We start from the raw sequence: 13,860 nt of genomic DNA, 5'->3' as shown, positions 1-13,860 counted from the left end.
TTTCTTGAAAAACAGATAAGAAAATCATACTGAAGCCTTATACGACGTTTAAAGTGTCATTTTCAGTGTACACTGAAAGACGCAGCCATGACTAAAGTCTACAGAAAAAGGGAACCACTGAGGGCAAAGAAACCCTCTTGAAAACTACTCTTGCACTTAACTCTGCAAAACCATTCTCTTCTACCTTCTTTGCCACTCCGTGCTTTTAGTCTTTTTGTTGTTGTTGTTGTACCTAGAGATGGAGGAGGAAAAAAGGTAAAATAAGAATATGTAAATTTCCTCGAATCTTAGTCTAAAAAATCATCTTTTGTTTACAGAGAGAGAAAACTGCTCACTTGCAACGTCTGCTAAATCCAGTATTATAAAAGGATTTTTTTAAAAGCTATTCCAAGCTTAAGAAGAAGAAAAAAATTAGATATTATTCAACAGATGAGAAACAAAAAACAGAGTAAAAAATTGCCTTTATAAAGCATCGGGAGATCAAGCTAAGTCATGCCCCTTGCTTCTTTTAGTACGCATCCTGCATAGGTAGATAAGCACATTACCTATAGTGACTACCATAAAAGACTAACTAAAACAACAAGAGTTAGAGTTGTACCAAATCAATAAAGCAACAGCAGTGTATTTCTCAGGCAGTCTGTGGCTAGGAGAAAAAGCGTGAGGGGAAAAAAACCCTCAAAAACCCAAACTAAAAAAAAAGACAGAGAAGAGACATACAGCGACACCTTCTACTTTACAGTGGTGCAACTGGAGGGTACAGTCTGTCCATCTGGCCCTAGGATCAGATTATCACAGCAGACTCCTCAGCATCATTTGAGGGAAGAATCATTTCTTCCTCATATATTAATTATCATAAAATTGTAATTAAATAAATAATAACAATGTAATTAAAATAAAATCCTTCTAGCTGTGAACGCTACTAAGGATAGAGAGATACTTTCCTCCCGCATTCATGGAAATTAAGATCTCTACAGAAGGGACCCAGATACTCTTCTTGTCCTACAGGTCACCCCATACGTCTGATGGAATAAAGACAAGAGAGCGGCTCAGGAGGCAGTTGCCCTCTGTCAGGCAGCAAATCTGTCCTGTAATGTTGCTGCAGCTCTGGAGCTGCACAAGCATCCTCCCCCTCTGGTCCAGGTCAGAATTAGATCCATGTCTATTTTATTGCTGTGACACACAGGAATAGCTGTCAGAACAGCCACTGAAACAGACTCCTTTTTCTGCCAACAGTGCACCTGCACTGAAAGTTGCTTCGGGGTTCTGATTTTTAGGGACAAGGACTTAAGAAACCTTACCCTACTCTGTTTTTGATGTAACAATGACTAAAAAAAAAAAGCCTGAGATCTTGTCCTTTGCTATTATATAAATATTGACATACAAATAATGCAAAGAAAGGTACAAAAAATAAGGCTTACTTGATGGCTATCAGTCATTTGAGTGTCACAGTATGTAAAAAGATACAGTCCATTGACTATTATCTGCTGCTGTTATTTCATGTGGGCACCAGTGATACAGCCAGGAACAGCCTGAGGAGCATCAAGAAGGATTACCAAGCCCTGGGAGCAGTGGTAAGGCACTCTGAAGCACAGGCAGTTTTAACATCAATCTTCCCAGTTAAAGGGAAGGGTTTGAAAGGGCCAGCTGAATCTGGAAAATCAATAACTGGTGCCACAGCCAGAGGTTTGGCTGCTTAAGACCATGGGACTCCCTTTGAGAAACCTGGTCTGCTGGGGTCCATCTGTCAGAAAAGGAGAAGAGCATCTTTGGGCATAGGTTTGCCAAGATGGTGAAGAAGCCTTTGAACTACAGTTTCCAAGAAGGCATCACAGAGATGCGGTGGGATGGCTTCTCTGACTGGAGTGTTGGAATGGAAGGATATAGGCTCTTTAGGAACAATAGGCAAGGCAGACAAGGAGTCTCAATGACCAGAACAGAGCTCCACCTGGGAATGGATGAGGAGCTGACTAAGAGCTTATGGGTCAGGATTTAAAGGAGGGCAGGGTTAGGTGACATTTTGGTGGGGATCGGCTACAGGTAGATCAGGAAGACTGTGGAGATAGGTCCTTCTACAGACAGACAGGAGCGTCCTCACATTCAGAAGCCCTGGTCCTCACCCCAATATCTGTTCGAGGGATAACACAGCAGGGCATAAGCAATCCAGGAGGTTCCTAGAATGCACTGATGAATGGATTCCATCTCCAACTGACAGAGAAGCCAAGAAAAAGAGGTCATACGGTGGATTTTGTTCTCACCAACAAGGAGGAGTTGGTGGGAAATGTAAAGCTCAAGGACAGTCTTGGCTTCAGGGACTCCATAGAGGAGTTTGAGATCCTTAGGGCAGCGAGAAGGGTGGACAGCAAACTCACTATCTTGGACTTCAGGAGAGCAGACTTTGGCCTCTTCAGGGATCTATTCCTTAGATTACCACAGGATACAGCCCCAAAGAGAAGACAGGCCTAAGAAAGCTCATTAGTATTCAAGGATCGCCTCCTCCAAGCTCAGAAGTGATGCATCCCAACAAAGAGGAAGTCAGGCAAAAATGCCAGGAGGCCCGTGGATGAAAAAGAAGTTCCTGGAAAAATTCAAACACAAAAAGGAAGCCTTACAGAGGGTTGAAGCGAGGACAAGTAGCCTGGCAGGAATACTGTATAAGCAGCCAGGGATCAGTTTAGGAAAACTAACACCCTGATAGAATAATCTGGGCAGGGATGTCAAGGGCAACAAAAAGGTCCCATAGGTATGCTGAGATAAAAGAAAAACTAGAGAAAACTTAGGCCCTCTCCAGACGGAAAAAAAGGTTACCTGGGATATGGAGATGGCTGAGGCACTCAACAACTTATTTGTCTCGTTCTTCACCAGCAAGTGCTCCAGCAACACTGCCCAAGTCACAGAAGACAATGACAGGGACTGGGAGAATGAAGAACCACCTACTGTAAGAGAAGATCAGGTTCAGATCTAAAGAACCTGAAGGTGCACAAGTCCATTGGATCTGAAGAAAGATATCAGCAAGTCCTGAGGAAGCTGGCAGGTGAAGCAGTTAAGCCACTATCCAAAAAAACCCCACCAAACCAAACCCACCAAAACAGAAACTCCAACCAAACTAAAAGCTATCAAGGAGGAAAAGAAACCAAACACCACAATTCCTAGTAGAAGCTAGGAGATCACATTGTATTAAGAACATTAGATTGAAACAAAGCCTTCACCAACTTGACAAAAAAAAACATACTGTTATCCTTACAGAGAATACTGTTAAACAAGCAAATTCTTAAGACTGATTAGAAAACTTTGCATGAGACTGGTGCTGTACTTGAATATAGTCCTACATAGCAATCGTAAGCCTTTTTAGTTTTAAGTTATCCTGTTTAACCAGTAACAGCATACTCTGTTATTGGCCACTAGGATAAAGCCATTAAGACTTTAAAAAATGTTCCTATTTTATCCTTTGGTAACAGACAGTAAGGATATTTTGCATTTACTAAATAAACAGACAGCTCATTTTCCATTCCTAATCTTTACAACCATAATCACAAAATCATTTATCATGAATGTTGTTTTCTGCAGCCTTACTACACTGAACGGCAGTACTTTTCAAAAGCTGCTTTCAATAAACAGCTAAAATAAAGGCTAATGACTGCTTATAAGAGTAGCTTAATTTATGTTCAAACAATCAAGTGTTCACTTTTTGTCCATCACTTTCATTCAGACTAAGGAATTGCATGAAAGAAACTATTGCCTATTTGACCATGACCAAAGGAGGTCATCAAGAGATTAACATATCAAGTATGCTAATAAAACAGTACATCTGATAAGTAGCCTTTAGAAATGATCATGGCAAGCAGGCCAAAGAAACCATAACCACACTGTCTTTGGGAAAAAGCTTCCTGTAATGAAAGCTACAGAAATACTTTCTTCCACTCCCACTCCATATGGGACTATACTACTGCCAAGATAAGCAAACAGGGAGATAAATAAATAAATAAATACAAATCAGGTATTGCATTCAGGCAGAACACAACCTTAAAAGAAGGACTTATCCTGCTCTTACACTTCCTATTCTCACTGCCTCCATCGTGGCACATTCCAAGTGATTTTGTAGGCTGTGCGTGATGAGGAGGTTTTATTTGCATTGGCCAAGTGCTGACCACAGCCCTGAGCACTACTGAAAAGACAAAAAGCACTTTGCAAATACAACTGGACCTCCTAACCTCCCAAGGGTGGTGATTTCACTTTCTGCAAAATTGTGAAATATATGGGGTTTAGTTCATGACTCAAGATTAAATTACATTCAAGGCAATGCAAATTTTTTCTTCCTTAATACAAGGAATTATTTATTTTGTGGGTATGAAGACGAGCAAAGAAGAGAATCTACTGAAGTAATTTTAACATCTATCTTTCCACTTTCAATGCGATTTTACTTCCTGACAGAATATATAAGCACACAGAACATGAAAGTGGAAGTGATAGAGGACAATTCTTGATATCAATGTTACTGATCTCCACATCCATCCATAGTATTACAGATATACAACTTCAAAAAGGTAGTCAGTAATTATTCTTTGCTACATCTCCACTGTAACATGCAAAACATATTTATCATGCCAACGCAGGCTCCACACAAAATATTTGATGCATTCTATCCTCTCCCTTATGGAATGCTTTGGAGCTTTTTGCAATTGCCCTCAACAGCCAAGTCCACAGATGTATTTTTCTTGGAAATACACTGAGTTGTTTGTTCCAAGATCAGTAACAAAAGCACTCCAGTAAAAAAAGAAAAGAAAAAAAAAAAGAAAAAGAAAAAAAAGTTAGATGTACTTATTTTACAAAGCAACCAAAGGCTCAAAATTTTGCCTTAAAGTTGTAAGAGATGATTGCTCTACGCAATCTTCACTGTCTGAAGTGCATGCACAAAGCGTAAAAATAATATAAAAGCTCACTGATGCTGTGTCATAATTATGTTGATCTACATGGGTATTCTAAAAGTATTTAATATCAAGGCAAGCTTAAAACCAAAATTCTTCAAAAACTTGTACTGTAGCTGTGATATAAAGAGATCAGATTTTTTATTCAGCATTTTTCAAACTCAGACAAAAACATGGGACTTGATTTTTAAGATCTATTCCTCTTCCTTGAGATTCACATAAAAATAGAGTAGAACAAGGCTTAAAATGCCTTACATTTTAATTATTTGTTTGGTTCTTTGTTAAGAGCCCAAGTCATTCAAAAGAAATCTAGTCTTGCAGTTTGGAATAGGGAACTTCTTTAATGTCTGTGTCCTCCCATCTCTTTCCGTCCCATGAAATGAAACTGAAAGGTAACAAATGTAACAGAAACACCTTCTCAATGTAAGATCACATGAAAACACCTGCCAAAAGAAAGTATTAAGAATTTGGCAAGACAGAAAGCAGGATAAAGCATTTGCATAAATGACATGAATACCCTTGGTTTTAATGATTAATACTACTTATTGCCAAGATTTTAAACCAGCCTGTAATTAGTGCCTGGCAAATGGCTTTCCTGCAGAGAAGCTGTTCCACATCTGCTTGTGCTGCCTACTCACTCCTTTCTAGTATGCAGCCAACTAATGGTAATATAGCTACTAGCACAGTAAGTCTTAACTCTCTCTCTTCTACTATCTCTTATTTACTAAATGTGATCAAACAGCTTGTGAATTGTCAGTATAAACTTTCAGAATTAACACATAGAGTGAATTTGCAGCTTGATATATTTATGCAAGGACTTGTAGATTACAACCCCTCAGCTAAATCACAATGAGAAGCTCTCACTGCTAAGTAAGTAGACTATTTTCACGTGGACCTTTATAAGTTGGTTTAAGAATGACTGGGGATATAAACTTAATTTTGTACTTCAGAATATGTTTTGCAGAATGCTACAATAAAAGTCTGGTTAACTTCAGAATACTTGGAGACCACCACAAAATGCTTTTATTAGTATCATATTATAGATATTTTTAAAGGCTATTAAACGAATGCAAGAGTGTCTTTCAATAGACAGATATCTCGAATTCACGTCATTCTGTGGGAGGAAACCCATATATATTTTCCTTTGTAAGTTCAATAAGTAAGTTTTTTAAGTTGCCTTAAAAAAATAAAATAAAAGGAAGAGATGTGAAAGGGAAGGCTAAATGGGAAGAGCTCCAAACTCTACACACAATTCTCCAGGCACTGAACCAAACATGAGGAAGTGGTACTGTAACCCAACCACAAAAGGGGATCAGGTCATCCCTTTTTGCCTGCACTTCAGTGAACAAGTTGGGGGGCTTGGATTTTGATTATTTCAAGAACTACCCACAGTTACTACACAAGTTACTCACTTTATGTCTCCAACAAAATAATGTCACTGGAAACTTAATTAAGCTCACTCAAAAAGCAAAAGGTATGTTTAAGCAACACTGACCATGCTGCTGCAATAGAGAAATAACCTTCTGGTTTACCAAAAATATTTTAAATCATTTTAAGATGGAACTAAATATGGACAAAAGCATAAGAAGTTGATTAGGACAGATCATTATGAGTTCCCTTTTCAAAGGCTGGAACTGTGTTTCACAGAATCTCAGAATGGGTAAGGTTGGAAGGGACCACAGTGGTCATCTGCTCCAACCTCCCTGCTCAAGCAGGGTCACTCTAGACCACATGGCACGGGATTGTGTCCAGACAGTTCTTGAATATCTCCAGTGAAGGAGACTCCACAACCTCTCTGGGCAATCTGTTCTAGTGCGTGGTCACCCGCACAGTAAAAATGTTCTTCTTCATGTTCAGGTGGAAGTTCCTGCGCATCAGGGTATTTTTAACTGTATTCTCCTTCTACCTCACAGTTAGCAATTAAAGCTCTTACTGAAACCATTTTTAGTTACCTGAGGAAGTGATGCTTACAGCCTACTGGCTGACGTGTTCTCACGTTTCCTTTGTGCTCTCTCTGCCCTAGCAGGACATTTGCCACTCAGGTTATTTTTCCCACAGAATATTGCTGGTTCCCAAGCAAGCGCACAAGAGCGAGTACATGTGCACCTTGAGGTTTGGTACAGTTTGGGACACAAGATATATCCATAAGAAACAAGACATTACTTGTTCTCCTGCATATGTTTTTTTCTCTCCATTTTATCTTAATAGAATTGCTTTACTTTGAATCAAAAGCAAAGCGCTTTCCCAATGCTGGGAAATTCAGAAGCGGTTTTTTCCCCTTAGCCTTGGATGTTCAAGCCATGTACTATTACAAGCTAGAGGAAGGAGAGAGAAAATACAAACATATTCCCTGTACTTGGTCCCCAAGATGAACAGGTTGAGCACCATCCTATCCAGGCACGTGAACATTTTTAACAGTGCATTCTTGTGGCATTGGGAGTATAAACACACAAGCACCACAATGGATTAAAGAGATCTTTCAATAATGGTCCAACCATGTCTGCCAATACTGTCACAAAAGTGGAGCTCTACAGTTAGAAACAGCTGCTCTAGAATATACCAGAAACTACCAACCTACAATTTTTTTTGCAGACAGAAAGGCAGATGAAAAATGAAAGAATACTGAATAATCATGACAAAACAATTATCCTTTATTATTTGTATTTTAATTCTGAGTAGTTACAAAAGCTCTATGAACAACGGAGCTCCAAAGACTGATTTTTACTCAAATTTTATCCTCAACTTCAAAGTGCTTTTCAGATGTTTTTGCAAGTTTGCTGAGAGCGACAAAAAACACATTTTATTTTCAAATTCTCCACAGCTTTTAATATCGGAAAAGTTGATAAAATTCTAGTGTATCCAGAATTTATGATAGTGAAGCAGCCTCTGACCAAGTTTTACTAGCTGAAATGAGGAAGTTGGCAGCTGAATTAAATTTAAAGTCTAAATATAGGAGCAGTATGGGATGTGAAATTTATAGTGTGGCACGTCTTCCTTATTAGCAGCTCCTGCATACACACTTGTATTGCGGCAAATCTCAAGTAGCCTACTTTGTGTGAAGTACCTTGTGTTTCCTGCATGTGCCACACAGCAGGAGTTTCTTTGCAAAGTTAATACGTACAACACTTATACACAGACTACCCTGTCATAAGTTGCTTGCATGTCCAGAACTTCACTATATTGATTTATTCTCAACCTTAGTGTTGAAGACTCAACTGACGGGCAAATGAGCAGTTTTAAGCCTCATCATATAAATGCTAAAGTGAAGAAGCTGCATTTCCACATCAGCCAAAGCCAGTTTCTCTGCTGTCAGGATCCCAAACCTCTTGCAGTGCTCCAGCCACAAAGTCATGACTCCTCCCTTTGCCTTGGCTGCAGGACACACGTGGCTGTGCAGCTGAGCTGGGCTATTTCAGTGTTCAACTAGCGACAGAATAACTCTTGTGCTTTTCTCCACTCCCATAAACGAATGGTGCCCAGAAGCTACACAGCTATCTAGCACTAAAGTAAAAGGAGTGGGGCTGCGCAGTTAGGGGTGGGAGAAAAGGGAAGAACAGGGCAGGACCAGGCCAGCGGCCAGGTCTGCTTAGGCTGCTACAAGAACACACAGCAATTACACCGAATCCATCTAAGTCTTACAGGGCTTCTTATATTTAGACAAGTCTACGGTAACTGTAAGGACTACTAATATAGAATCACAGAATGGTTTGGGTTGGAGGGGACCTTAAAGATAATCTAGTTCCAACCCTGCTGCTATGGTCAGGGACACCTTCCACATTGCTCAGGGCCACATCCAGCCTGGTCTTGAACACTTCCAGGGAAAGGGCATCCACAACTTCTCTGGGCAACCTGTTTCAGTGCTTCACCACAATTATTATTCAAATATAAAGTAGTTTTTCATATTTATCCATTACAGATTAAAACTCTATACTTCGTAAAAAGTTTCAGTGTGTATTTTTATTCTATTTTTCACTTGCCTTGACTGTGTTTTATAACACACCCCAATCCAACGATCTAATCTTTAGCCTCTCCCTTCATGATACATTAATGCAGTCTGTCTTCTATATCTGATTTAGATCAGTGACTCCAAATGTAAACAGTATCTTAAATAGAAAGAAAGGAAGAATTCCTATGGAAATAACTATACAAATAAAACAATACACGGACATTATTGAATAATTTTTTTTTGTCAATGGCATTGTCCCTCAAAAACCACAATAGACAAAAATAGCAAAGCATAATGCTTTTCTTGGTTTTGGAGTGAAACTGCACCAAAGGAAAGACTCACAAAATCCAGGAACTCGAGGATCTCAATCTTCTAAAACTAGTCTCCTCCCATAGTGCTGTTAGAACTAATTTTATTAATTGTACTAAAAAATAACATTATGGTTTATTTTGGGGTTTTTTGTTTGTTTTTTTCCTAAATTAAAGGTTTCTATTTGCCTCAACTGGACAAGGAATGACTCAGAACTTCCTGGTTCATTCTCATGTCTTGATGGGTCAACTTTTTTTTTACTGCCACCATACAAAAGACTTTACTATATGCTCTAGGCTGCCCAGATAACAACAAAAGGAATTCATCTTGTCAGACATTTAATAAATACCCAGTAATATTAATGAAACCAATTGAAAATGGCTGTTGTGTGGGGTACATAAACGAGGTAAGTAAAATTTGAGATCATAAAAGCAACATCAGAAACTACAGCAGAAAAAAACTCCTCACTTCTTAACAAACTAGAACTCAAAGCATGATGAAAAAAAACTTTTAAACATTTCAACTATGTGCAGGTCTGAAAGGTGATTGCTGGATAATTTAGTTCTTAGTTCTGCTACAAATGCTGACCTCCTCAAAGCAAGTAACCAGGCAGCACCCTGAAACAATCTACGTGCAATGACAATCTTCCAAGAGTTCAATACAAACCAGATTCTGGAGTATCAGTCTGCCCTAAGGAGGAAGTTGACTGTTGCTATTTGCAGCTTCAACAACACAACACCTAACACGTTTAATTTTGACAGCTGAAGGTGCCAGGAAGTATGCTAAAGAAAATGCAATCAGGCCACAAAAATGGAGAAAAAGCAAGGGGATGCGTTTGTTTAAGGAATAGTAAAAAAAATACACATGCAGTATGCAAGCTAATTATCTGTGATTTAGAAGTTGCAAACACTGGAGAAAGAAATATTTATTTTAGGAAATAAAAGAGACAGTATTGGTTAATGATAAGCAATAAACTTCCTACAGCAAGCTAAAGAATATAATGCAATAGAATTATATTGGGCCTTGCGTTGTTATGCAAAAACAAATCCTACTAATACACGCAAGTCACCTGTAGTACCTGAAGATCCACTGACTGCGCCGAGACCTGGGGCAGCCAGAAATTTACTCATACTTAAGGAAGTCAAAAATAAAATTCTGAATGAGAAAAGAAGACAATGAAACAAACGGTACAAAGATTCAGAACAAATTGGCAAAGTGTGATTAATGAAAACAGCAATGTTTTCTGCAATAGCTACCTTTTTTCAAATATTGTTACCGCCAAACTTAGAAAAAAAAATTTTGTGATATCTCTGGACTTTCAAGTCCAAGCTTAAGTTCAGCCTGATATTTTTTTTGTGTAAATGTAGTTTTCCATTGCTCACTCTTGGTGTTCTCTTTTTTAGTTTTGTTTTGGTTTTGGGAAGGGTTTTCTTTTAAATATTTACTCTTTTTTGCAATACTCCTACTGACTACATCCAACTACTCCTTTTCACTAATTCCAGCATTGTGCCAGCAACATTATCTTTCTTACTGTTCTCCAACTAGGATGAAAACTGAAGAGAACAAAGCCACACAGTACTGTTTAGAAAAGAAGAAAAAAATGTTAAAAAAAAGGCATATTCATCAGAAGCCTCTCTGCAGCTCCCCACAAAACAAGTGGAGACAATTCCCTATATCAGGAATCTGTTTTCAACAGATGAAAAATGTCCATATGCTTCCATTCTTCAACTGGCATTACAGATCTTGATGAGTTTATGCCTCTTTCAGATACGCTACATAAAATGTATCTGTAGGATCGATATTGGTCATGCAATTGCAACTCTCAAAAGAGCACTGAGCAAGAAAAAGTTACACATAGGATTCCTCGCAATATTTTAGGACTGCAGCTGGTGTGAAAAGAATCATAGAATGGTTTGGGTTGGAAAGGACTTTAAAAATCATTTAGTTTCAACCCCCCACCACGGGCAGTGACATCTCTCACTAGACTGGGTTGCTCAGATTACCTCCAGCCTGGCCTTGAACACTGCCAGGGTTGGGGCAGCTACAGCTCACCACCCTCACAGTAAAGAATTTTTTCCTAATATCTAATCTAAACCTACTCTCTTTCAATTCCATTCCCTCTTGTCCTGTCAAGAGATAACAAGGTGTATTTAGTAGCAGATTAATTAGGATTTGATTAATTAAAAATATGCTACTGAATTTGTGATCAAAATGGTAACAGACAAAAATAAAAACATTCACTTTAACAAATAGGCATGAATTATGGCATACTTTAAGTTAATTAATCTCACTAAGGTTGCTAAAGATTCAAGTTAGTGTAGACTTCAAAGAAATAAAGGCTCTACCCAATTATCACCAGTATGGCCTAATAAAATAATTAGTATGATGTTTAAACAACTACGAGAGCATGATGACTGAGCAGCATTTAGAAGAAAAACAGTTTTTGAAAAACACCTTTTATTATGTCTACCAACAGGAACTGTGATAGTAAACAAAACACAAAATGACCACAGAGGGCAGTATCATCCATAACATGAAAAAAAATGCAGTGGTTCCATAATTCTTATGTCAACCAGTTGCCACCACTCTTCAAAACTCCCTGCTAATCCAAAAGCTAAACAACAAGTTCTCAGTGGTTCCTCCAAGGCTTCCTGAATAACTTCTGCTTAAAATTTAAAAAAATATTTGTAATGGCCAGTTTCTCAGGCAGCTTAAAGCTAAAATTCAAAATGTGTTTTTGACTTGGAATCACCTCAAAAAGTCATTCCTAAAGGAAGGGTTTCACCTTCACTTTACATGACTATCCCCTTTGGAAGCCAAGTACAATAAAAAGAATGGGGAGATGAATGAGCGAAAGTATAATCATCATTAATCTCACAAAACTGGGGCAGCTTTTTTGTAATAACAAAATATGTAGAAAAATCAAGATTTTAATTATTAAATTAAGTTGATATATTGCTGAACATGAATAAAAAATGAGGCCATTTTTAGTGAACACAGCTGAAGAAACGAAGATCAAGTGGAAGGAACAATCCTTAATATGAACTATACCCGACCCAAAAGTTGCAAGCAGAAAATAGATGGAAGACTATCAGAAATTACCATATATTGCTTGCACCTTTTTTAACTCTCCCTTGGCACCAGGTTATATCTATTCTTGGAGAAAAGATACTGGGTATGAGTCAGAAAAAAGGTCCATCTATGTGGCCATTCTTATGAAAATTAAAAGAAAAAAAAAAGAAGTAAAACTACAATATTACCCATTCTCTTTCGTAAATTAAAATTATAAAATTAAGTAGAATACTTCCTGACTTCGAGATTCCCGTGATGGTACAGCTCCACAGGACTAAATAGTCAGCTTAAGTCCAAGGGGGCAGAGAAGAGAAGGTAAGATTAATGTAAGCAGGGAAAATGTATGTTCATGAGAAAACAGAGAAGATATCATGACATTTCAGCTTCCTGTCGCTTTCTTCCTAATTTTGAAATGCAATCCACTACGAGAGGACAAACAAGACATAATTGAAAAGGCTTTGGTTTTGAACACAGAACAGAATGCATATTTAGATGGCCAAATATTTGCAATTCAACAGAAAGACCATCAACAAAATTATTTGCGCATGTAATTTTGAGGGAAAAGTCACAAGTACATCTGATTTAATGCACTGAGTGTATTACTACTTTCAGACCATAATGATCTGCTAATGGATTGATTACAAGTTTTTCATATACCACAGCTGAAGACTAACTAAATACTCTGCGCACAAAGAAACATCTTGGAAATGCCAGGGAGTGGCATCACTTCTGTAATTATGTCTCTGAAAAGCTCAATAATTGCAGTTCTTCCTGGAAAGAAACAAAACGAGCAGAACCAGAATTTCATTTGGAATGAAATACAGAATGAGATAAGATGACATCTGGAAAAACCACCGCACAGACTTCAAAAGATTCAGCTATTTGTCACGAACAATACCCTCTTAAGTTTCATGGACTAGATCAGAATATAAAACATTTTAGTTCACAAGAACAGAAACAAGCAAAGAAAAAAAACACCAACTGCTGAAAGAAATGCAGCAGAACCAACCAAAGAAGCTAGGCAATAAGAGGGCTGCCATTGATGGATCTGAATCAGCCTACTAGGCCCACAAGTGAAGGATGCTGAAGCTCTACAAAGCACCTAGCAAAGGAAAAGTCTATTTTTTCAGGAACAATTTCTCAGAGGAGAAACAAAGTTTACAGATATGTTGAATTCATATGGGAAAAATTTATCATGTTTTACTGAGAATATATTCTATTCAGGGGATAAAAAGAGAGACTATGGTTCAATCTCTGTTTTGAATTAATAAAAACAATTTCTCTAAACATATACCTAATAGCAGTTTTCTACAATTCACAAAAACCACATGTGTCAAACCTAGTAAGTAGCAAAGACGAAAACTATGAAAATATTTGAAAATTTACATCCTTAAATTCTGTAAAGGAGAAGATACCAATATTAGTCTGGCACAAAAATCCTGCTTATCCTAGTACAAAGGCCACAAAGCTTAACAGAAACACTTCTAGTCCCTCTTTTAACACTTACTTTACAGAGAAATATTTTTTTCATCCAGTGATATGTCTGTGGTTGTGGGCATTTTATATATCAAGGACCACAAATAAAGACTAATAACAAGAACAAATCTTATT

General features: G+C 37.9%; 1 protein-coding gene across 12 annotated transcripts in view; it reads right to left on the bottom strand.

The window, feature by feature from the left end:
• CEP170 (centrosomal protein 170) overlaps positions 1 to 13,860 on the bottom strand; it is a 101,059-nt gene that overhangs the window by 83,379 nt on the left and 3,820 nt on the right. The window contains exon 2 of one of the 12 annotated variants that reach the window (XM_027684012.1): positions 185 to 232. The exons of the other annotated variants lie outside the window; for them this stretch is intronic. The gene's annotated coding sequence lies outside the window, so the exon portion shown is untranslated. The remainder of the gene's footprint in view (positions 1 to 184; positions 233 to 13,860) is intronic. 12 annotated transcript variants of the gene reach the window in all.

Source organism: Neopelma chrysocephalum, unplaced genomic scaffold (assembly GCF_003984885.1).
Source record: "Neopelma chrysocephalum unplaced genomic scaffold, ASM398488v2 Primary Assembly neopelma1_23, whole genome shotgun sequence".
NCBI lineage: Eukaryota > Metazoa > Chordata > Aves > Passeriformes > Pipridae > Neopelma > Neopelma chrysocephalum.
This window is presented reverse-complemented; position numbering and strand designations above follow the sequence as displayed.